The 26,744-nt window shown below is 41.2% G+C and overlaps 1 protein-coding gene across 5 annotated transcripts in view; it reads right to left on the bottom strand.

The window, feature by feature from the left end:
* BABAM2 (BRISC and BRCA1 A complex member 2) overlaps positions 1–26,744 on the bottom strand; it is a 306,338-nt gene that overhangs the window by 201,359 nt on the left and 78,235 nt on the right. The gene's annotated exons all lie outside the window — the stretch shown is intronic.

The following is a 26,744-nucleotide window of genomic DNA, read 5'->3' as shown; positions in this document are numbered from 1 at the left end:
TATAAACTGAGTGTTGCCCTTTACTTAAGTGTCATCCACATACAAAATCCCTTAACTTCAGTGTGTTGGTGTTTTTAAACGTGAGTTCGCTGGCCTGTCAGGGGGCATAGGCTAGAGCTCAAGTTAACACAAAACGTCAGCTGCTGACATGACCACTCTGTGATAACTAATCCAATCACTCTGTGCAGCTCAAGTATTATTTCAGAGCGTGGCTGTTCTCACTCAAGTTAGGCTAAAGCTATGTCCTCACAGCAAAAAAATGTGTGTGTGGGGGAAGGTCCCCCAGCAGGATAATAATGTACATTAAGTATCATGCTGAAAAATCCTAATGTAGTTTTTACCACAAAGTAGCTAGGAGAGGTCAACAGTATACAATTAGCTGCGGATGACTTCACCTAGTTTACCCTGTGGTAAAACTACAAGGACTTGTGTCCACTAAGATTTTACAATGGGATAGCTAATACATGTTAGATTTATTTTAATTGTATTCATTGTATCATTAATTATGTTATGGTGCCTATAGCCTGGAACAGGTGTCTAATTTTAAATCTAAATAATAAAATAAAAAATAATATCAGTCCCCTCTCTGCCCCTTCAATTTAGGCATTTCTATTCAAACAAACAATCTAAAGAACCTACAATTACTTTTGACATGGAAATATTAACTACTTATAATGGATATTTTAATTGTATACAATCTGCATGTGTGAATAAAAACACACTGACTTTTCTGAACATTCTAAAGTGGAACAAATTGGTTTTTTAGTATGTAACATTTCAAAAGCTAGAAAAAGATAGAAAAGGCTTTGTTTTTTAAAATAATGAACAGCAAGTGACTGTTTTGTATTCAAATATATGCCAACATTTATTTTTTAACCCAGATTTTCATAAAATGAATTAAATCGGAATAAAAGTTTGCCCCAAAACATGTGTGGTACATTTTGTACACCACCAGGGATAATAAATACTAGTAAAAATATCAAGATAAAGAACCCAAACATTAAAAATATGCAGAGGCTAAACAAGGGAAAGGATCCAGAGTTCTGACTTGTAAAATAAAAAAGAGATGTGTCAAATATCTATTCTGCCGTTCTGGGAATGGAGATGGGACACTTGTATGGCTATCCAGCCATGAGCTTGCTTGCAGTCCCTTCTGAACACTATTTCAAGCAAAATGTACTAACGATACATATCTTGCAGATTGTGACCATTTGTTTCAGGTTATTAAAAATGGGACTTCTCATATTTCTTGTAACTGAAAACTGTAAGTTTATAGTACACACCCTCCGACTACTTTTATAGGATTTGACTGTATCAGTGTTTATGTCAACTTCACTTTTCTTTTTCTCTCGGCAAGTATTTCTCTCTTTGGACCACTTCATCATTTATCTGGGAAAAGATTTAAATATTAAATTATTAAAAAGATATTCCCCAGTTTTGAATGTTATGATCCAAAGTAAAAAACAAGTACAATCTCTCAGCAGGAGTGATATTGTGCATGTGTAAAACATCAAGATCCTTTCTTTGCAAAACTGTCAGGAAGTTTACCAACATAGGCATAAAATCAGTGTTATCAATTTTCATGATTTTATTTCAAGTTTCATGATATTTGGTATTTTCTTCAAGCCCCAAATCCTGGAGTATTTTTGTGAGAATCTCAGCTTTTACTACAAATTTTTCTAGAAATCATGGCTGGGAGAACAGCCTGAAAATATGAATCATGCATACCCTAGCGGCAAATTAAAGGCAAATTAAAAGAATGCAATTAAAAAAAAAATCTCATTACTTTTAAGCCACTATCTTGACTGTTTGGGGCCTGACTCATGATTTTTGAATGCCTGGGGTTGGCAATGCTGCAATATCTACTCACCACTCATTATCAGAAAAATAAAAATAAAATAATGACGATGTATCAGTCACCCATTTAAAAATAGAGTGGGTGAACTGAATTTTGGAAGGCTGGCCTCATTCTTCAAAAATATAGACCCCATTCTTGCCTGAACAGACACAAGTCACGTGAACAGAGTGCTTAAGGGTATACACCTCTACCCCGATATAACACGGTCCTCAGGAGCCAAAAAATCTTACCGCGTTATAGGTGAAACCGCGTTATATCGAACTTGCTTTGGCCTTGAGCATTTCCTTTATCAATAGTCACTTCCCGCCCCCTGACTGACCCTTCAGAACCTCCAATCCATCTAACCCCCCCCCACTCCTTGTCCCCTGACTACCCCCTCCAGAGATCCCCGCCCCTAACCACCCCTCCCAAGACCCCAGCCCCATCTAAGCCCCCCTGCTCCTTGTCCCCTGACCACCCCCTCCAGAGACCCCCACCGTCCGTAATCACCCCCAGGACTCCACCCCCTACCCATCCCCCTGCTCCCTGTCCCCTGACAAACCCCAACCCCTATCCACACCCCTGCCCCCCAACAGGCCCCCCAGGACTCCCATACCCTATCCAACGCCCCTGTTCCCCATCCCCTGAATGCCCTGCCCCCAGAACCTCCAAACCATTCAACCCCCCCCCCCCCCCGACCCTCTGCCCCTTATCCAACCCCTTGGCCTTGGCCCGGCACCCTTAACATGCCGCTCAGAGCAGCGTGTCGGAGTCAGACACAATGACGCGCTGATCTGCCGGAGCGCACAGCCCCGCCCCCGAGAGCGCTGCTTTACCGCGTTATAGCCGAATTTGTGTTATATCGGGGTAGAGGTGTAGTTAAATCCAAAGTGGGTATTTGAAACAGGCCAGGGACTGATAGATTTGTAAACCTCATGTCTGAAAAAGATGTTGTGACTTCAGAACTATGACTATGCTAAAGAGCCAGATGACCTACAATACCTCTATTTTTATTTCACACACACACACATACGGCAATTGCCCACAATCTGGTACAGCTGAGTGTTGACTTGTGATCCTGGGATGAAGGATGTCCAGTGGCTAGTTGCTAGCCTGTGACTGCAAAAACCAGGATATTATTTCCTGCTTTGCCACGAACATCCTGTGTGACCTGGGAAAACCACTTTGGATACTGAGCCACAGCCTCACTATCTGTAAAATGGGGATAATAGTACTGTCCTACCTCATAGACTGTTGTGAAGATAAATACATTCAAGTCTGTGAGGTGCACAGATACTGTAGTCATGACAGCCATATAAGTTCTTAAGATTGATACCACTGAAGTGATTATGAAAACCCTCAGAACTGACAATCATTTCTTATCAACCTGAGTTCATTTAAGTTTAGTTGATTTAATAAAATAGTCTACAAAATACTATACAGTACACAATGTCTTCTAGGAAACAGACCTTGCATCATACAGTCTGAAACCAAGCAAACATACTATGTATAACCTCAGACTTCCTGTTCCCATGCACCTAGTCAAACAGAGCATTTCCAGAAAGCCGAAGAATGTAATATGCTCGTGTGTACTGACAGCAGCCAGAGAAATAGGAATAACCTTTCCACCGAATTCTATTGTGTTACATCAACGCCAACATGTTGTCAAAGGAAATGACTGACTGTATTTTAATAACTGGCCTAATTGTAACTGAGCATTTTTTAAAAAAATAACATTACACCAGAAAACAAGAAGGCAGCAAGAGGAAGCTCATTGTCATCTGTTCTGTACAGAACTACGGAATGACAATTGCCCTTGTCAACAAGGAACTTAACAATATCGCATCAGAACAAAGTTTTTATGCTATCTTGTCACTCACAGCATATCAACTATAGGAATTCAAAAGAAATTATGTCATTGCAGGGCTTCTAGGTTAATGTGTCTTTCATTCAGAAACTAGCTAGAAATTAAAACCGATAACACGGCAGATAACTTGTTAGAAAAAAACAGCAACAGAATTTAGCAAACCTGGCAAATGCTGTGCCGATTTCCCAGTGCAGATTTATGTATTTATTTCAATAGAGTCACACACAAAGTAAAGCAAGAAATATGTATAATGGCTACATTCGATTACCTTTTCACTTATACCATTTTAATTAAAAGGTCTTTTTAACATGAGGTTGCACCAACTAAAGATAAAAAGAAAAACCTTAAAAACTGTTTTAACACAACTGCATGAATAAATTGAGATTTTTCTCTGTGGGATTTTTTCCTGCTACTCAGTTGCTGTAGTATTTGCTGATCTGAGGACACTTAACTTTTCCATCATCTTATCCTCATCCAATCTCCATAATATGTGAAAATACATGTTTAGCTGTTCCTTAAGTGTTTCAAATAGTACCTTCTTTAAAATATTTCTTCTTTTATTTTACAATAATTCAAAGGCAATGTAAGCACCCTGCTGCAATTTTCAGCTTTGGGAAGAGAAAAAGTTAAAAGAAACCATTTAAAAATTTTAAGAGTCATCAAGTTCTGTTTTAGTTAGAGATTATAAAACACATGATAATCACGACAACTAATCACAAAGAAGAGTAACAGATTAAGTTACAACAGGTCAAACCCTTCCTCTGAAAACACGCATATAGCTCTCACTGAAGTCAGTAGGAGTTGTTGTCTCTGTGTATCTGAGAGAAAAATTCACCCCTACATTTTTTAAGATAAAGGAACGAAATAAAAAAGTTATTTTCTTAATCATCCAGGTTCCTGAATGTATTATAGGCCTTCAGAAGAGATGTTAATGAAAGGGAGTCTGGATTTAAGGTTTGTCTACATGAACACTTCCCTGCACTAGACTGCCATACATTAAGTGCTCTGTGGACCCTGATACCGTGCACTAAAACTTCCCGAGTGCACTTTAATCTACACCTACTTCAAAGCACACAAGGGAATTTTTAGTGCAGGGTCCAAACAAACACGTAGTCTGTAACATGCTAGTTCAGGTTAGATTTATACTCCAGCTTCCCATAAAACTAACTGTTTGTTTAGACAAGGCCTAAGACTCTGAAGAAACCTATAATAGGTCATGCTGTCAATAGTGTTCCAGTTATCACTGTGATGATTTAGGTCAGGGGTGGCCAAACTCAGCCTGAGAAGAAGCCAGAATTTACCAATGTACATTGCCAAAGAGCCACAGTAATATGTCAGCAGCTCCCCGGCCCTACCCCCTGCATCAGCTTCCCCGCCCCACTCCCAGCAGCTCCAGCCCACCGGCGGCCCGCATCAGCGTCCCGCTGATCAGCGTCCCTCCCTCCTTCCCCCACACCTCCTAATCAGCTATTTCATGGTGTGCAGGAGCCTCTGGGGGGGGAGGGGGACAAGCAAGGGCACTGCAGGCTCAGGGGAGGGGGCGGGAAGGGGTGGAGTGGGGGCAGGGCCTGTGGCAGAGCCAGGGGTTGAGCAGTGAGCACCCCCTGGCACACTGGAAAGTTGGTGCCTGTAGTTCCAGCCCCAGTGTCGGTGCCTACACAAGGAGCTGTGTATTAACTTCTGAAGAGCCGCATGTGGCTCCGGAGCCACCCCTGATTTAGGTTATTAATTCCTAATTTTTATTTGTGATTTCATTTAAGTTTTATACAACATGAATCATATCTTTCTTCATGCCTGCACATGCCACAATTTGTTTACAGAAGGAATTCAGGGCTAAGTCATAAATAAATAAGATGTTGTGTGTAAGGTAATTGAAATCAGCCATCTGTAACAGCTGATGCTTTGTACAGCAACCAGTTCAGGGATCAAAAGCGAAATCCCAGTTCAGCTCAGCAAGCCTAAAACATCGAGAGAAAACAAACCCAAAACATCCTGCCTGTCTTCACTAGGGGGAAAAAAAGGGTGTGTTCTTAATTTGAGTTAGTTTTAATACAACCTGCTAATTCACATGAAAACTTGTCTTCACCAGGATTTTACTTTGAGTGAGGTCTGGTTACACCTAAAACAGGGGTGGGCAAACTACGGCCTGGGGGCCACATCCGGCCCTCCAGACATTTTGATCCAGCCCTCAAGCTCCTTCTCCGGAGCTCCATCCAGGGAGCGGGGTCAGGGGGTTTCCCCACTCTGCGTGGCTCTGAAAGCAGTGGCATGTCCCCACTTCAGATCCAAGGTGTAGGGGCAACCAGGAGGCTCCACAGACTGTCCCCCGCCCAAATGCCGCCCCTGCAGCTTCCATTGGCCAGGAACCGCGGCCAATGGGAGCTACAGGGTCAGCGTCTGCAGACGGGGCAATGCGCAGAGCTGCCTGTCCACGCCTCCGCGTAGTGGCCAGAGGTGGGACATGCCGCTGCTTCTGGGAGCTGCTTGACGTAAGCACTGCCCAGAGCCTACACCCCTGACCCCCTCCCATGCCCCAACCCCCTGCTCCAGTCCTGATCCCCTTCCCACCCTCCAAACCCCTCTGTCGCAGCCCGGAGCACCCTCCTGCATCCCCCACCCCTCATCCCCAGCCTCACCCAAGAGCCCGCACCTCCAGCCGGAGGCCTCACCTCCTCCCGCACCTCAACCCCCAATTTTGTGAGCATTCATGGCCCACCATACAATTCCCATACCCAGATGTGGCTCTCAGGCCAAAAAGTTTGCCCACCCCGACCTAAAACTTAGGTCAACCTAGCTACATCGTTGCATCGCTGTGCAACGTAGTTAGGTCGGCCTAAGCCCCACTATAGATGCAGCTAGGTTGACAGAAGAATTCTTCCGCTGACATAGCTACTGTCCCTTGAGGGGGTGGATTTATTAGAGCAAACGGAAAGACCCCTTCCATCACTGTAGCAAGAGTCTGCACTTCAGCAGCGTAGCTGCAGCCGTGCTGCTATAGCTGTAGACATATCCCTCGTTAACTCAAGTTAAGAACACACCTTTTTTCCCCCCTAGTAAAGACAAGGCTCAAGAGAAAAACATAGTCATGAACTTAACCAGGGTGAAACTTGGTGATGAAAAACAAATGTGTGAAAGGAGATGGCAGCAGTTTTTCTGTATACCCACTTATTTTCTGTTAATTGTTAGCAGGTGTTTCAAGACAAAACCCTTGGTGTTCTAACAGCACAGTTCACTGCAGTATATGAATGCAAGAAATAGTATTAAAAAAAAATCAGAGTCAGTTTCAAATAGCATCAGCGTAAACTAGGCTGAAAACAAGCCCTCTGTATTCTGCGGCTACAAGATTTGGCACAGAATTCAATCCTTGTCTGAGCAACATACACTCCAGACTGTCAGTTAACTTTTCTTAAAATTATGCATTTAGTCATTGTGGCTGCAAAGAAGATCTTGAAAATGTGAACAGAGTGTAAACCAGGGGTATCAAAGTCCCGGCCTGTGGGCCATCTGCAGTCTGAGAACCTCCCCAGTGTGGACCGCGGGGCTCCAGCAGTTTTGGGGCCGGGTCTCTCCCTTGGACTTATGTACAGATAGTATTATTAATGTTTGTATTTAAGTCAATAAGTATCTAAATTTTTTTAGTGTAACTGAAGTTGCTGTAAAATTTCCAATGGACTAATGCAATTCCACAGACACTAGTGATCTATTAACACCTCTCTACAATGCAGGAAATCCAGGCTTGACTCTAATTCCTTATCTCTTGCTCTGCATGACAAGTGATATGTCTTCACTGCAGTTAACTCGAGTTATCTGTACTCAAGTTACTCCTCTCAAGTTAACTGAACTTGAGAAACCTCACTGTGAAACAACACATAAAAGTTACCACAAACAGACCTCAAGTTATTGCGTCCACACTGATGCTGTTCTCACTCTGGAGGCATAACTCATTGTTCTTAGTATTGCACTTAGCTAAACCACCCTATGAATTCTCTCTCAGTGTACAATGAGAGAACTTATTTGTCTTTTCCAAGAAATGGTGCTAACTCGACAACTCATTCAAGTAAACCACTTCCACTCCACTTTTCTGTCCACCGTCTCCACTACAACTGGTGGCAAAGCATGGATCCTACTCTAAGCAATGAACAGTGCTTAATGCTGGCATTAATGCAACCCATGTGGGTTTCATTTTGTGGGGAGAAAAGGGGGTGACTGATATAAGGCATGAGATACAATGGAGGGCATTTCAGCATTGGCTTAGTGCCATGGAAAAGTGGCAGCACGCTTTGCTAAGAAGAGCTGCATTCAGAGTCGGAGGAGTGGAGACAGTCAATGCAGTTTGTAATGGCTGACAAATCCCCCTATGATGACTGGAAATTTTGGGCTAGGACCACGAGCACAGAGTGGTGGGACTACATCATCACGCAGACCTGATACAACAAGCTGTGGACCCAGAACTTCCACATGAGGAAGGCTAAATTCCTGTAGCTGGGTGAGGAACTTGCTCCGACTATTCAGTACAAGGATGAGCAGATGAGAGGAGCCAAACCCAGTCCAGAAGGGGGTTGCTATTGTCAAATGGAAGATGGTTACCCCAAACAGTCATAAATCTGAGGTTAATCAGTTCAGCATTGGCAAGTCAACTCTTCAATTGTGGAAGAGGTTTGCCATGCAATTATTGCTTTGGTCCATCCATGGATGGTAATGACTTGAAATGTCCCCAGAGTAACAGTGGGCTTTGAATACTGTGAACAATGGGCTTCCCAAATTGTGGTGGGGCTGTTGATGGCTCATATGTGCCCATTAACTGCCCTACCTTTCAAGGAGAACATAATCCTATAAACGGAAAGGATACTACTCACTCGATATGTGAGCCTTGGTGGGTCATAGAAGGAAGTTCCTGGACTCCCACATGGGGGGCACTAAATTGTACTATTGTATTCAAGAGATCTGGCGTATCTGAATTTGACCAAGTTAGGACTTTGCTCCCAACCAATAATGTGGATTTCAACAAGATGTCTGTCCCCAATGTTGTTTTGGGAGACCCAGCCTATCCTTTAGTCATATTATTATTAATTATTATTATTATTATTGTGTTACCACAGCACCTAGGAGCCCCAGTCACAGACCAGGGACCCCACTGTAGTAGGCAGCGTACAAACACAGAACAAAAAGATGGTCAGGCCACATCCAAAGGGGCTTACCATCTATTTATAAGACAAAAGGCAACAAATGGATATAGACAGACAACAATGTGACAATACTGGCTTGCATGACAGGCAGTGATCTCTACTCTCCTGATGTAAAATAACCTGCCATAGAAAGGTTTAATTGCACACAGACCAGGTGCAGGCTAGTGGTGGAATATGCCTTTGACCAATTGAAGATAAGATGATGTTGCCTATAAAATAGTTTAGGTTTTGTGTATCCGCTGCATGGAGAGAACAATTTGGAACACTTAAATATCAAGTCTTCTAGCTGAATAAGATTATATACTGATTGGATTCTGAAGGGAGAGACCTGTCCAGATGATCCGCAGCCAGAGGATAAGTCTAAATGTGAGTTTTTAAAGGGTGGCTGAGTACAAAGAACAACATGAAGGAGCATCTCAGCATTAACAGGAAAGATAGAAGTCCCTCTCACCAGTATACAGAATTTACCTTTTTAGAATAGTCATGAGATCTGACTTTGGGCTAAGAAATAATATTCAACCTTTAGACTGGAACACAGTGTTTTATGTTCTTTTCTTTATCTTTACACAAACCTCCTCAGCCCCTACATCAAAACTTCATAATGGGTGAGAATTCTCTTTTCCCCATTTTTAGCTTATTAAGCACCTTGCGTCCATTAGCAGCTAATTCATTGATTCCACAACAGGATATCGGCTATTTCAGACTTTCAGGCAATGTCCACAATAAACTGTAACCTCACAATCTCAGAAAGAAAATAAGCGAACATAATTTCTAATTGAATACAAGTTGTTTTTCTTAAGAATGTGTTTAAATATCCAGGTTGCCAGAATATCTTCCAGGAATGTGATTTTTAAGAAGACAGCTTGTTACTGTTTTTCCTGGCTACACTACAGGAAACAAACGACAAGATCTTATTTAAGTGAGTGTTCTTCTGTATTTCTAAGCAAGAAACTAACTCCAATCAATTTCATGAGAAAATGTCAGTAAACACAAAACCTCTGAAGCCCTTGATGACAATAACAGTAATGCACTTGCAGTTCTATAATATCTTTTAATCAAACTGATCACAGTGCATGAGACATACAGATTATACAAGCACATACTGCATTTTATTCATATTATATACCTCCCCCTCACACAAATAGGTGTAGTATAAAGGTTTAATTAGTAATCATTTAGGTTTTGCCACAAGTAAGTAATGTGGTCATCCTAAACTTACGGTGTTAAAAACCCGTATTCTATCACACTTTTTTTTTTTAATTATTACACACACACATAGAAAAAGAAGGATGGCCCAGTGGTTAGGGCACTAATCTGGAATTTAGGAGACCCAAGTTCAATTTCTTGCTATGCTACAAACATCCTGTGTGACCATGGGCAAAACTTTTAGTCTTTTTGTGCCTCAGCTCCGCACCTGTAAAATGGGGATAACACTACTTTCTCTGTCTCACAGGCCTGTTGTGGAAATAAATGCATTAAAGATTGTGAAGTGCTGAGATACTATGGTAATGGAAGACATGTAAGTACTGTGATCCAGCATGGCCAGAGGGCAGCAGGAGAGTGTTAGAAGGGAGCCTTATTCCCTGTAGAGGGAAGAAAGTTTCCTATAGATTAATTAAAGAACCTGAAGTCACCTGACAAAACCCCCCTGATTCAATCAGACAAGGGAAGGAGTTGAAGCAGAGTGGATTGGTGTTGGAGCAGAGAGCAGTTTGGGGGGAAGCAGAGGAGAGTTTGGAGAAATTCTGCGTTGGGCTAAGACGACCAAGACCCCAGGTAAAGGGACACCTGGTTTGTGCAGAGGGCAGGAAGCCCCACAAGCTGAAGGGCAGGAGAGGGAAGTAGCCCAGGCGAAGGAACCGCTAGTTCAAGCAGTTTACCACTATCCCTAGGGCCCCTGGGTTGGGACCTGGAATAGAGGGCAAGCCCGGGTCCCTCCCTCTCCACTTCCCTGGGGCAGTTAATACCCCAGTTCAGCGGTGAGAAATGGTGCCCTGAACCCTCCCCAAGAAGAGAAAGCGTGAGACCCATCAAAGTAGTGCCTGCAATTTGCCACAGTACCAAAGACAGACAGATGTTTTATCTCAGTGAGTCTACATATATAAATATTTTTAACATACATACATGGAGTATATAATAGGAGATGTCACACTGGATCAGCCCACTGATCCAACTAATCCAGTGTCTTTTCTCCAACGCTGGCCAGTATCAGTTCATTCAGAGAGCATTTTGTCTCCAAAAGAATACAGTCATGGAATAACTTGCCCAAAGCAAAAAGTCTTCTGTCTCAAAGCACAAAGGTTTATATCCCTTCTAAGACTTAGTTATTTTTTTTAAATGCTTGATTTTTACAATTCTGTGTATTCTTATCCATAAATATGTCCAAACATTTTACTAATCCTGGTAAGCTTTTGGTCATAACACCTTGTGGCGATGTGTTCCATAAACTAATTATGCGTTGTGTGGAAAAGTATTTCCCCCTTTTATCAGTTTTAAATTTCTCACCTTTCAGTTTAATTGATAGTCTTCTTTTACCTTGATTATGAAAAAGGACTAAGAGAAGTAACTGAACTACCTTCTCAAGATCATTCATTATTCTGTATACAGTACTGTCACAGCCAGCCTTAGGGAAAATGGCACTCATAAGGGAGAACTCATATTTTGGTGCCCTTGGTCCCCAGGATGTAGCTCCCCGCTCCTGTACTCATGTGGAGAAACTGACCTGGATGCACAGAGTACCTGGTATTGCTGCTTGTTCCCCCCCTTGAACACTGCTCCCACATGCTCTCCTAGGGAGCTGTGATGGGGGGGAGCGAGGAGCAACACCAAGCACTCTGTGTATCCAGGTCACTTTCCCCACCTGGGCTGCATAAGGCGAGGGCAGAGAGCAGCAGCTCCTGATGCTCACCTCACAGCACAGCCCAGGGGGGAAAGTGATCTGCATGCACAGAGCACTTGGTGTTGATGCTCATTCTCCCCTTCCCAGCCCACTAGGAGTGTGTGGAGGAATGCTGGGGTGGGGAGGAGTATCCGTGTGTCATCCGATGAAGTGAGCTGTAGCTCACAAAAGCTTATGCTCAAATAAATTGGTTAGTCTCTACGGTGCCACAAGTACTCCTTTTCTTTTTGTGTGTCATCGTTGCCTCCCCCTTCCTCCACCAGGAGGAAGAAGGGAGAAATCTGGGTGCCCCCCCCGCACCACACAAACACACCATGACGCTTCCCTGCCAGCAGGGAGCATTCTGACTCTACATCGGCAGCGCACATCTCTGCCCTGCTTCAGGGTGCCCCCTTAACCATGGTGCTCCTGGGTGATTACCCAGGTGGCCCACCCCTAAGGCTGGTCCTGAGTACTGTATATATTATTCTGTTCAGAAATGAACAAAGTAACCCAAGTGAAGGTAAACCATTTATTTATATAATAGCATTGTAATATTTCCCATTTTATTATCTATCCCATTCCTTTTACTTCCTATTTATTTATTTTGCCCCGCCCCCTTTTTAACCACTGCTGCTAAAGAAATAGGTGCACCATCAGTCTTTCTCCTGAAATGTTACTGCTAATTTAGCGCCCCTTAAGGTGTATGTAGGTGGGGGAGGAATAGCTAGGTGGTTTAAGCATTGGCCTGCTAAATCCAGGGTTGAGTGTTCAATCCCTGAGGGGGCCATTTAGGGATCTTGGGCAAAAATTGGGGATTAGTCCTGCTTTGAGCAGGGGGTTGGACTAGATGACCTCCTGAGGTCCCTTCCAACCCTGATATTCTATGTATGCATAGTTCATATAATTCATTCCAACATTCATTAGCTTGCATTTGTTGAAACAGAATGGGGAAGACAATGGCAGATGAAATTCGCCTACTATGATTAGATCTCTGTGAAATTCCTCAGTCCTATCCAGTATTGACTAACCTAAATAATTTTATATTATTTGCAAATTTTGCCACTTCACAATTCAGCTCCCTCCCTTTACTAATTCATTAATAAAGATATTAAACACCAGTCCCAGTAAGCAACCTGGTGGCTCCCTAACGTTAACCTTTTGTCATGACGACAACTATTTATTCCTACTTTGTTTTCTGTTTCTTAGGCAGTTTCTGATCCATGACAGTACTCTGCCTCTCACTCAATGACTATTTAGGTAACTTTTTCACCTCTTGTGAGAGTTTTTGTCATAGCTGTTTTATAAACCCAAATAAATTATGTCACCTAGTTTTTTTTATCCACTGTTTATGGACACGTTCAAAGAATTCCAACAAAAATAGAGAGGCACAATTTTCCTTTGAAGAAGTAATACTAGTTACATTTTATATACTATGATGATCTCAGTGTTGTATAATTCTCTTGTTTGTTATTATTTCAACCAATTTACCAGGTGTGGAGATAACTCCTTGTCTGTAATTCCCCAGATCACCCTGAGTTTCATTTTGTTTTTCTTTTAAATATTGGTACAACATTTGCTACCCTCCAATCCTCTACTGTGACAGCTAAAACTGCGTATTATTTTTAGCAGCTTGTGCATTTCATTCTTAAGTTCCTTCAGATGTATACCATCTGGTCCAGGTGTCTTGCTTCTTGTCATCAGTTTATTCCAATACCTCTTCTTTAACCACATCAATCTTTGACAGTACCTCATCTTCATTAGATCAGACCCAGGTAAGTATCTTCCAAACATCCTTTCTGATGAAGACTGATGTATAAATATATATGAGAGAAATCTCTTTCCTACATAATACACACGCACACACTATAAAAGAGGTTAATAATTAATAATTTTGCTCATCAGTGTAATACAGTCACTTCTGGAATTAAACAGAGAAGTGGTTTAGCTGTATAAAGCTACCATATATACCATTTATGTTAAAAAAGCAGCAGGAATTTAGGGAGGCAAAATGTAAATACTCAACTTGAAACCAGGCCAGGCCCTAGAAATACTAACCCTGCAATTGCAAAAATTACCTGGGGATTTTCAATTACCACAAATGGTCAAGACCTTGTTCTTAAAACCGCACATGAAAAAATCCTACCCGTGTACCATGCCTGGGTAATGGTTTGAAGGATTAGCCACCGAAATCACAAATACTACTTCCCAAAGCATCTGGATTTTCCTCCGAGGTTTTGTGTCCAAGTTCTGACCTGGCTTGACCTTCTGCTTACAAAATCTGACAAATTTCAGCATAGCGTAACATGGCTGCAAATATCTCATGAGCAGTAGTATGAGGCTTTCTTTTCTTTAGTGTTTTCTAAATTCATATCCAGCCAATTGTATCAAATGATTTGATGAGTAAATTCAGCACTACATGCAGAAATGTGATGAGAGAATAAGTCTGGTTTATCATCATTCCCATAAAGATAAGAGGGAAGATATGTTGAAACTCTCCCTAAATTATCATTTCCAGACTGACTTTTAAGTTGACTTTTTATGATACTCCAGAGACAACTGGTAAGCAGATTAATTATACATCCATATCACAGATATCAGATTCCCATTTACATATTAGCTGTTGTCTGAATTCACATGAAGTACTTGTAGTATTTACTTTATTAGTTAACCAAATTATACACTAAATGTTATTTACAATGGGTAGCATCACATTTTTCAGCTGTCACTACCATCCACTGCCTGGGTATTAAACATATCCACAGTATTACATGGAAAAAATGGAATTTTAACAGAGGAAAATATTAAGTCCTTCCACATAGCCCTCTACTCATATTTGTATATGTTTATGTGACTGGACTATCAAAACACCAAGTTTAGTAGCTTGACTTTAGGAGTAGCCTAATTCTGAGGCTTTAAATGGAGGCAAGTCAAAGGGCAATGCTGGGTGGGGGTGGGAACTCTTCCCAGAATGTTCAAAGCTGCTGCCCTCTTTTTAGACTAGCAATGTTATGTGGTCCCATCCCCTAAGACATCTACTTCTAACTATGAGCAAGTTAAATTGTGTGTTCATTACCATATGTGAAATAACTAATTTCTGCTGTTTATTCAAAGCACTGAGTTAGCATTTTATTGGAATTCCACCATGACCAAGATTTCAACAATTTCCATTCCACCATCAACCTCAGCCTAGACCAATCCATAAAAGCAGTCCATTTCCTGGACACTACTGTGCTAATAAGTGATGGTCACATAAACACCACCCTATACCGGAAACCTACTGACCGCTAGACTCACCTACATGCCTCCAGCTTTCACCCAGATCACACCACACGATCCATTGTCTACAGCCAAGCTCTAAGAAACAACCGCATTTGCTCCAATCCCTCAGACAGAGACAAACACCTACAAGATTTCTATCAAGCATTCTTACAACTACAATACCCACCTGGTGAAGTGAAAAAACAGATTGACAGAGCCAGAAGAGTACCCAGAAGTTACCTACTACAGGACAGGCCCAACAAAGAAAATAACAGAAAGTCACCTTCAGCCCCCAACTAAAACCTCTCCAGAGAGCTCATCATCAAAGATCTACAACCTGTCCTGAAAAATGATCCCTCACTCTCACAGATCTTGGGAGACAGACCAGTCCTCGCTTATAGACAGCCCCCCAACCTGAAGCAAATACTCACCAGCAACCACACACCACACATCAAAAACACTAACCCAGGAACCTATCCTTGCAACAAAGCCCGATGCCAACTCTGTCCACATATTTATTCAAGTGACACCATCATAGGACCTAATCACTTAGCCACGCCATCAGGGGCTCGTTCACCTGCACATCTACCAATTTAATATACCATCATGTGCCAGCAATGCCCCTCTGCCATGTACATTGGCCAAACCGGACAGTCTCTACGCAAAAGAATAAATGGACACAACTCTGACATCAGGAATCATAACATTCAAAAACCGGTAGGAGAACACTTCAACCTCTCTGGCCACTCAGGAACAGATTTAAAGGTGGCACTTTTACAACGGAAAAGCTTCAAAAACAGACTCCAACAAGAAGCTTGAATTAATATGCAAACTAGATACCAATAACTTGGGTTTGAATAGAGACTAGGAGTGGCTGGGTCTTTACACATATTGAATCTATTTCCCCATGTTAAGTATCCTCACACCTTCTTGTCAACTGTCTAAATGGGCCATCTTGATTATCACTACAAAAGTTTTTTTCTCCTTCTGATAACAGCTCATCTCAATTAATTAGCCTCTTACTCCACTTTTTTATGTTCTCTGTGTGTGTATATATATATATACACACACACACATATAATTTTCTTACTATATGTTCCATTCTATGCATCCTATGAAGTGGGCTGTAGCCCACGAAAGCTTATGCTCAAATAAATTTGTTAGTCTCTAAGGTGCCACAAGTACTCCTGTTCTTTTTGCAGATACAGACTAACACGGCTGCGACTCTGAAACCTGTCATTTTATTGCCTGAAAGTCACTTCACTCCAAGGTGAAAGAGGAGTTACTGGTTAAGGGAGCTCATGTCATCACAGAGCAATACAAAAAGTCAAAATTCAGTGAACCTTTATTGAAGTTCCCTACTTTGGCAACATCTTTAAAGGATTTGGCTTTTTTTTTTTTTTAATGCTTTTTCCTCTGCAGCAAGAGTTTGGTCATGAAGCGCTAGCTGCAAGGTTTTAGATCATGTGACCAGATCACTATTCTTACCTGTCTGACTTATCACCAACAATGTTGACTACAACATAACAAATCTAGTAAACCTAGAAACCTTTGACTGCTTCTGGACACATCATGACTAAGCTTTCTTCCATTGTGCATCCTTTATAAAAAAGCAAGTCTTCAATACAAATATCAGAAACATACCTGGCAAATGGCAGAGTTGTACAACAACAGACAATGAGGGACTCATCAAGTTGTATTAATGAACAGTTACTTCTCAAAAATTTTGAAAGCAGTTTTCCTATACCGCCTCAGCCACATTACTAATGCAGCACAAAACACTCCATGCATCTGATGAAGTGTGTTCTAGCCCACGAAAGCTTATTGCCAAATGAATCTGTTAGTCTTTAAGGTGCCACCAGACTCCTTGTTGTTTTGCACAAAACAGTGTTATTTGTCCAAAGCAGTTTTTTCAGTTTGATAGCTGCCTGAAACTAAGTCTCCTGTGGAAAGAAGAGTAATATTTTTTGCTCGCACTGTTGTGCAGTTCACAGAGATTCCAAATAAGATGCCTGAAGGGAGTTTGTGTTGACCTTACCAGTTTGAGTCAAGTCTGGTTGAATTTTCAAGTTTTCTTTAAAAAGCCTTATAAATTTTATCTTTCACTGATGGATAGTTACTTGGTTCCTGTAGCCTCGCCTGTACTAGAAGAAGATATCTGTTGCTGACAATGGGTGTGTCTGAATTAGTTCCATATACTATTTCACTGCAAATGTGTAACTGAAGGAATGATGCTGAACACAGTTTGTCCTTGGCTACATTTCCAGTTAAACCACATTCAGTACAGCTGTTCAACTACATCCATCATTCACACCCATTGTCAACAAAGATACTTTTCATGTTGACAAGGCCTAAATGTATCAACAACTTTGAAGGCTTTAGACTCTAAGCAACCAGCACTTCAGAACACCCTCCACATTCAAATCAATCAGTATAAACCTACACACCATTGACTTACCATATTTTCACATTTGCTGTTTTCCCTTTCTGAGCCATAACTGGAACAACTTCCCACAATAATTTTCATGATATGATCTATCTTTCCAAATTACCCTCTTTGGCAAAATGAAATACCAATGAAAATGGAATGATCTATGAAAACGGACAAATAATGCTCAGCAGAACCCCTGGGTCTTAGCAACTATAGCCGACATATCTGGTATTCCTAAGCAGTGACATTTTGTCATGGGCCATTATACTTTGCGTCATACATACCAACATTTTTATTGAGGCTTAATTTCTTTTACACAGTATAAGGCAAAACCACAAATGCTCACAAGAACGGGTGTAACTTTTGTTTTACTATCAGAAGCTTTAGAAGTCTGATGCACAAACTCACATCTTTTGACACGGTCTCCCACAGTATTCTAGCCAGCAAGTTAAAGAAGTATGGGCTGAATGAATGGACTATAAGGTGGATAGAAAGCTGGCTAGATTGTCGGGCTCAACGGGTAGTGATCAATGGCTCCATGTCTAGTTGGCAGCTGGTATCAAGTGGAGTGCCCCAAGGGTCGGTCCTCGGGCTGGTTTTGTTCAATATCTTCATTAATGATCTGCAGGATGGTGTGGATTGCTCCCTCAGCAAGTTTGCAGATGACACTAAACTGGGAGGAGTGGTAGATACGCTGGAGGGTAGGGATAGGATACAGAGGGACCTAGACAAATTAGAGGATTGGGCCAAAAGAAATCTGATGAGGTTCAACAAGGACAAGTGCAGAGTCCTGCACTTAGGACAGAAGAATCCCATGCACCGCTACAGACTAGGGACCGAATTGCTAGGCAGCAGTTCTGCAGAAAAGGACCTAGGGGTTACAGTGGACGAGAAGTTGGATATGAGTCAACAATGTGCCCTTGTTGCCAAGAAGGCCAATGACATTTTGGGATGTATACGTAGGGGCATTGCCAGCAGATCGAGGGATGTGATCGTTCCCCTCTATTCCACATTGGTGAGGCCTCATCTGGAGTACTGTGTCCAGTTTTGGGCCCCACACTACAAGAAGGATGTGGAAAAATTGGAAAACGTCCAGCAGAGGGCAACAAAAATGATTAGGGGACTGGAACACATGACTTATGAGGAGAGGTTGAGGGAACTGGGATTGTTTAGTCTGCGGAAGAGAAGAATGAGGGGGGATTTGATAGCTGCTTTCAACTACCTGAAAGGGGGTTCCAAAGAGGATGGCTCTAGACTGTTCTCAGTGGTAGCAGACGACAGAACAAGGAGTAATGGTCTCAAGTTGCAGTGGGGGAGGTTTAGGTTGGATATTAGGAAAACCTTTTTCACTAGGAGGGTGGTGAAACACTGGAATGCGTTACCTAGGGAGGTGGTGGAATCTCCTTCCTTAGAAGTTTTTACGGTCAGGCTTGACAAAGCCCTGTCTGGGATGATTTAGTTGGGGATTGGTCCTGCTTTGAGCAGGGGGTTGGACTAGATGACCTCCTGAGGTCCCTTTCCAACCCTGATATTCTATGATTCTATGATCTTTCACTGACCTGCAATGAACCACCAGCTGGGTTTCTCAGGATAAACAATATGATTACACTAACACAGGGCTCATGCTCCATATCCATTTTTCATCATCCTAAAGTTATTCAATTGTTTTTGCCACACATTTCCTTTTGTACTATCTTCCATCATGCTTTCTGCCTCCCCTCCCTGGCTAGGGACACCAGATAGTAAGTGTGAAAAATCAGGATGGGGGGGGGGGGGGAATAAGTGCCTATATAAGACAAAGGCCCTAATATTAGGACGTCTGGTCATCCTATCCTTGGCCCTACAGAGTCCTGATAAATTAACAAATAAAGCAAATTCAAAGGTGGAAAAAAAAATTTGCCCACAAATCTCAGTACTACAGAAAATTTGCCCCATCCCTTCAAGTAATTCATCTGATAAAGATACAAGACGTCTTAACTAGAAAGATACTATAGACTTGTCCTGTATGTCCAGGAGAGCCTCTTCCTGAATTCCTTGTGAGCTTAATAAGAATTTTGGATGAGCAAGGAATACCAGAATGGCCCCAGAAGAGCATCCCCAAATTGCAGGTTCTCTCTGAAGGCAGACCCGCCTCCTTTTCCCTCAAGATTATAATCATAAAATGAGCAGAAGGCCTAAACCTGCTAATGTAGATTACTGCAAGAGACAGAGGACAGTAGAGAGTTTCTCAGGCAGAATGATCACGCATTATTTAAGGCTTTAAATGTTAATAGTGAGATCTTGAAATGCACACATTAAATCACAAGAAACAAGTGCAGTTTGTGGACATCATGGGTCTCTTACAAATCACTCCTGAGCAGTTGTCACGATTGAAGGTGCCAAGGCACCTCTGTTCACTTCCTGGTCTTGCTGAGTACACGCCGTCAGGTGTCTGGCCTTGTCTCTATACCTCCCTTGGGGTGGAATTTCACAATTCTCTCACACTTACACAGGGTATTGTAATCCAGGACACAGTCTACCAACTATGTATACCTAATTGGATTCAGCACCTGTAGTTCTTCTTTGGGGGGGAGTCTATGACTAGTGGTATATACAGAAATCAGACTTCTCAAAACCAACGTATTGTTTATTTTAACACTGGAACAAAACATTTAGTGAACAAGAACCTTAAGATAACAAACAATCTACATACATCTTGCCTGAAGGCACACCATCCCCTGATGTAGCCTCGGCATGCCTGGCTTCCTCAAACACCCAGTTGCTGCCTATCCCACTCTGCTTTTCCTGAACAAGTCTCTGAATAGCAACCCCACCCTCATAACAGGGAGTTCCTTTTTAAACTGCTATAGTCATTTGCTTTTATCAGTTCCTGGGCTTTTCATGCTTGTCAAAACAAGTTCTCTAAACTGGCTAGAGCCAGGAGGTAGAATCTTTACAGTTAACAATTTGGGCATTGTCTCTTAACAACCCTTAAATGTTTACCTTGTGGTGGCTTATCTTAAGCCACTGTTTTCTTTCTGCTTGCTTTTCCTTAAGCTTGCTATTACACTAAAACAATATATTCATACAGTGAGCACCCCAATAACCAGGTCAACATATGGTATTCATAAACTATTAAAGAGCAGCTCCATTTCCATGTGCAGCAATAGCCCCAAACCTGTACATTGCTTGACAGCATGGCCCCAGATAAAACATTTCTGCATAATACTCATGCCTAAATAATAAAATGTTGGAAATCAAAAGAATTTCTAGACCATATTGGACACAATAAAGCAAATTATAACGTTCCCTTCTGAAAATTATATGTTACAAAAGGGAGCAGAATTCAAAACATAAAAATTAATCTAAATCCAAAACAGCATTATCAGACTGAATATTTACTGGTATTTCTTAACTGACCTTCTGTAATCAGTTAAATTAAAAGGCTGTTCTGCTTTCATATTCATAAGCAGTTAGTGACTTTCTCTGCAGAAAAATGAATTTTCACGGTTCAACAACTTGAGTCTAAAGGGCACAAAATGGTGAATTTAAGTGAGTTCTCAGTTCAAAAGGGCTTATGCTAGATTTGATTTTCCTGGTTTTTTTTTTAACTTTGCAAATGTGCTTCCAGAAAGCTAACAAGCTGCTGCCTCCAAGCCAACCCGCTCCTTACTGTTTTGGAGTTCTTGCAAGGAAAGGGAGTGTGCTGTGCCAATATCATTACACTTTAGGGCCAGAATCATTTTATTTTAAGCCAGTTTCCTTTACAGTACATTTTATTCAGATTCTACTAAAATGCTGCTTGCACAGTATTATATTTTGCTGAAATGAAGACTCACAACTTTACTAATCTTACAATTAAGTTTTTTTCCCTTCTTCTTATTCTTGAATAACTGATAATATTACTTCCCCTAAAGCTGCTATTTCCAACTTTTTTTTTCTAATAATTCTTCTTATAAACAGCCATGTGGGGCTAAGCATCTTTTTCAGTCTGTACATTAAGTCTTATCAACTTTGTTTTTTGGTCTCAATTTCTAAACCACCTCGCTGTATTGCCATGCAAAGGGTAGTGGCATTAACGTAATGTAATGGCAGAAAGCAGCAGTTTCTAAAACAGAAGTATTTTCTCATAGCAAATAGCTTTCTAGGTCCGACATTCCACCAGTTCAGAATGAATAGGTACTTTCTCATATTCAGATTAGGCAGAATAGCAGCAAGGAGTTTCTCTCCTTTGGGCATCCTCCAATTAACTAAACTCTGATGCTTATTAATCATTATTAATTATCATTATTTATTTGTATGACCATAGTGCCTAGGAGTCCCCGTCATGGACCAAAACACTCTCCCCCCATCTATGTACTTCCTGTGCTGAAAAACTAGGTTTTTATTAGAATTAAAGTTTAAAACTTCCCATAATAAAGGGTCTTTTAACTAGCCAACAGGATGTAATCTATGCCAGAAAGAAATGAGGTAAGAAACTTCTTTCTGTCTTCCAACTCCACAGGCAAGAACAAATGGGATCAGTTTGGCACTCCCCATTAACACATTTTCAAAGTGGGATAGGCAAAGCTGCTGTAGCTATCCAGATCCCAAAACAGATACTTTTCCAATTTATTTTTTTGAAACAAAAAAGAAGCCAGTTATGAGGAACTGTGGGAGTCCCAAACAACTAGAGTAGAGATAGTTGGCTTGGGAATGGCCTACTGAATTGTTACACAGATAATGCATCTTTCAAAAGGTCACATTTACTGAAGCAAAGCCATGCAGTCAGACTAACACAGCTGCTACTCTGAAACCAGTCTGTAATAGTTACAGGTCACATGTAAGAAGATATCTGTGCTGCACAGTTCTCCTAAAGTAGACTCACCTATCTCAGATGAAAAGACCAAAGTTGCCTTTGTAAAGTGAGCCTCAGTGAAGACTAAAGAGGATAAATTAGTAATTTTACAGGCTTTTAAAGAGTGTTTCATCTGGCTCTCTCATCTGGAAGCCAGCCAGCCTTCCTTTGCCCTTCAAAGAGAAGGAAAAGGGATTTAGAAGCCTAAAGTCTTATATTCTATCCAAACTGAACTTTAGAACCATATGCACACGCAGACTGTACTATATCCTTTCCTTTCTTTGCGTGAGATTAGGGCCAATGTTTGGCAAAACTATGTCCTGATTAAGATGAAATGAGGCCAAAACTTTGGGAAGAAAAGCGAGGCACATACATAGGACCATTTTATTTCCATAGGAAACCATAAAGAGAGATGCACAAGTAAGAGTGGCTAAACCCTCTAAGAAGCCACCTTCTAGGAAGCGAGGGGAAAATATATGAAAGGGGCTAAAAGTGAAAAAGACAGAGGAACTGAAGGACTAAATTCAAGCTCCAGGGAGGTACACGGAAAATCTTCAAGGAGAAGAGGGTAGAACAGGAGGGCAAGGAGATGGGAGCCCATAGAAAAGCCTCCTGTCCATCCTCCTACAGAGAATAGAGGCCTGAACCTTAAGGGAAATGAGAAGAACCCACCAAGAAACACACACAGAACAAAAGGGATGCCAGATATCTTAGGAGAGAGTTTCCTCACAGTACACCATTGAGAAAAGCACTCCCACACACACCAGTATACTATCAAGGAAGACTTCTAAGGATCTTCCTGAGTCTCTTGATAATGTCTAGCTTTTTCAGCATATTCCTTTCATGTGCCAGGCCAACAGTGAAAATGGGCTTGGGTTCAGATGTATCTGCACAAAGAGGCCTTAGGATAGCAGATCCTTCTGATGAGGAAGGAGAAATGTGATTTCTGGACATTCTTAGTAGTATGAATAGCATATCCCAGCCCTTTAAAGCAGGTCCAGGGACATGAAGATTACAGTTCCCCAAGTCTATTTTTATTAGAACCGTCAAAATGAGAGTGAGAAATGGAACGCAGATGCCAGACTGAATTTCCTTGGGATGGAACCATTGCCCAGAGGTCTGGAAACCTGCTGCAAAACTTGAACACCATCCGTTGTGTCTTATGGTGAATAAACCTATCTGTTCAAAGTCCAGTCAAGCCACCAAATCGTGAAATGCATTTTCCTTGAGGTTCCATTCCCCTGAGTGAATCTTTTACTCTTGTAGCTGGTCCACTTGTACTGTATGTTCCCTTTCACTAGCGCATGCAAAGCCCTGATAGATTTTTTTTCCAAGACGAAAAGCAGGCTCCAGAAGGACAGAGGAGGATTTAGTAAAGGTTACCACTGAAGGATCTGTTGAAGGAAGAGTTAATGAAAGGTCCTGAATTTCCCTATCCTATTTGAAATATCTGCCCATTGACCTGCCTATAGAAAGCTTAACATTTGGGAATTCCCAGCAAACTTACATAAATTTTGTTTTTATACCACAAAAGAGGAAACCAGTAAGGTTTGTTTTTCTCATTTGGCTTCATCCAGAAAAATGTGGAGAGAAGAATTCTCTTCTTTTACTGTTCATTAAAGTGTCCTGTCCATCTACTTAATTAGAATTTTCCATTCTCTAAAGAAGCCCTCTTTGAGGAATCTGGGAACTCCATTTCAGGCTCCAAAGATAGCATCTTCTATCTCTTGTACCCAAGGTGATAGCAAGTTGAGGGGAAGTGGAAAATTTTAGCTTAGAGAAGGGGAATGATACAAGGAAGAAGGATCTTCTTTGTTGGGGTCCAGATTGAAAAGCCCACACCTCCCGACCAGCTGTTTTGTGGCATGGAGGAGGCTGGGGGGGGGGGGCATGGCAGGCTCTGGGAAAGGGGCAGGAAGGGGTGAAGTGGGGGCAGGGCCCATGGCAAAGTCAGGGGTTGAGCAGTGAGCACCCCCCAGCACATTGGAAAGTTGGCACCTGTAGCTCCAGCCCTGGAGTCGGTGCCTATACAAGGAGCTGCATATTAACTTCTGAAGAGCCGCATGCGGCTCCGGAGCTACACATTGGCCACCCCTGGTATAAACTGTGTTTCCACTAGGGGGTTATCCAAGATAGTTGTACAGGTATATCTATACCAGAAAATCATTTTAAGTTTACACAAGGCCCCACTATCTTGCCTCACCGCATATGAGCTACCCATTTACTCTGTGCTGGGGGAACCAGGTCACAGAAGTCACTAATTTCTTTTAGAAAACATTATAAATTATTTTTAAAATTGTGTGTGTGATTTCAAGATAATAAAACTAGAGATGAAATATACATTTGTGTAGATTTTTTAAATATAGCAAGTAAACTTTTGATAAAATACAGTTTGGCACTCCAACTGAGTTCAATGGGAATTATGGGCACACAAGGAATGTAGAATTATACTTTTTCTCTCTCTATTTTTTTTATTTGTATTTTACATTTTTCACTCAATTTAATGCTAGATAAAGGTGTTATACTGCTCTACGATTGTGCCTCAATACTGAGTCAAGCACAGCACTTCTACAGTTTAGAGAACAATGTAAGTGCTCATAACCTCGTTGCCCATAGAAAACCAAGCCACTGAGAAAAGGCAACAAATATCTGAGTTGGTTTGAATCAACAAGCTAAAGGTGAAAGGTTTATTATCCCACTGACAATCTTCTGATTTATCCTCTTTATCAACAAATATTGCATTTTCAAGAAATCAGACATATTCTAACAATTAACAATTTGTTGATATCTTTTCAATGACTAAGCAAACAATGTTTTGTCAAATTCGAAAATTAGATTTTGAAGTTTCTCTGTGCTATATACACCCAAATTACATGCACTATTTTGGACAAATCGTTATTCAAAATATAAACAGGATTCAGCTGGCACCTCCATTATAAGTCCAGATTTTCAGGTTTAGATATCTTGGCTCTTTTAAGCTTCCGTGGGTGAAGTTTGGCATACAGTTGCTGACCAGATGTAGAATTCAAATGTTTTTAGTCAAAGAGCTTTTCACACTCTAAAAAATAATTAACCACCTTCCCACTTCCACTCCCCTTCCCCCAAACAAATTTGGAATAGGTTTCAGACTCAGTAAGAGTAAAAATAAGTTTTATTTTTAAAGTGCTCAACCCCAAAGACATCCAAGCACAGCACAAAAACAAACTGAATATTTTCAAAGGCAACTGAGGCCTCAGTGAAAAGTAAAATTGCCAATCTAGCATAAAAATGCTTAAGAAAAACAATACATTAACTCAAAAACAATACATAAGCCCAATAAACAGCAACTAAAAGGAAAACAAGCTCTGGCTAGAAAAATGGTTTAGGCAGGAGCAGTGATGATAGAGAACAGAGACTGTAAGTGTAACCTCCCTCACTAGTTTAGTTCATGTTGTGGTAGCAATCTTGTTCAGAGCTCTTATTTAGACCTAATGGTGTCCATTTCTATAAAAAGTGGAGCACATTCTAATACAGTTATGTGATAACATTTCACCAGTATCATTTAGGTGTATAGACTTAACTGTCCAAACCCTACCCCATATTGAGATGGTCAGCTTCCAGGCTGTGAAGATCTAGGGATATATTTTGTACATTAACTTACTCCCAGTTAGCTCATGGTGAAGGTGTTTGGACACTAATCTTCTCCAAGATGTCTGGACATTCCCAAATGTAGGAAGCATCACCACCTAAAGATATCAAGGATAGATATGCTTGCAAATTTTTGCTGGAATAAAATGGACGTAGTGCTGCAAGAACTAGAGTCTGTGAATTCTCTTTAGGAAAACACATTCTTGCTCAACTTCATTCTGAGTCTGGCTCTGACAAAAATCTTGTGTTGAGGGCACAGAGACTTTTGGAAATTTAGGAAGAATCCATTAATGTTTTAGAAAACATTCAATTTGAGTCATGTCAGAGATTTTTTGTGTGAGGACCCATACAGTAACTCATTCCAAAAAGACCACCCACAAGAGCACAATTTATATCATAGGGTGACCCTGTATGGTTCTATCTGTCAAGAAAATGATCCTGAATGGAAAGGGAAGTAGCATGGTCTGTGAGATTCTCTGCACAGTTTGCAAGTTTAAGAGGGACTCCTGTCACTGGACCATTCTGAAATGTTTTTAAAAGCCTTAAAGAAATGCTCAGTCAAAACATAAACAAAATTAGCTAACTTGCAACTTGGTTTGTAAATATATATAAACAACACAAAGGTGGGAATCATTAAGAGAAGTTGCAAGCAAAGTTAAGATTAAACATCAAAATAAATAGAGCTCTGTGCGGAGACAAAATTTGCATCCGCATCCGATCTGCAATCCGCAAACATGATCCACGGATACCTGCGAATAGAAAGTGGATAACTGCAGATTTGCAGGGCGCTAAAAATAAAACACAAAAATTTAGAAAGTATGGAAATTACAGTTACCATCAC

Source organism: Caretta caretta, chromosome 3 (assembly GCF_965140235.1).
Source record: "Caretta caretta isolate rCarCar2 chromosome 3, rCarCar1.hap1, whole genome shotgun sequence".
Taxonomy (NCBI): domain Eukaryota; kingdom Metazoa; phylum Chordata; order Testudines; family Cheloniidae; genus Caretta; species Caretta caretta.
Note: the sequence above shows the minus strand (reverse complement) of the source record. Positions and strands in the feature narration are given on the sequence as shown.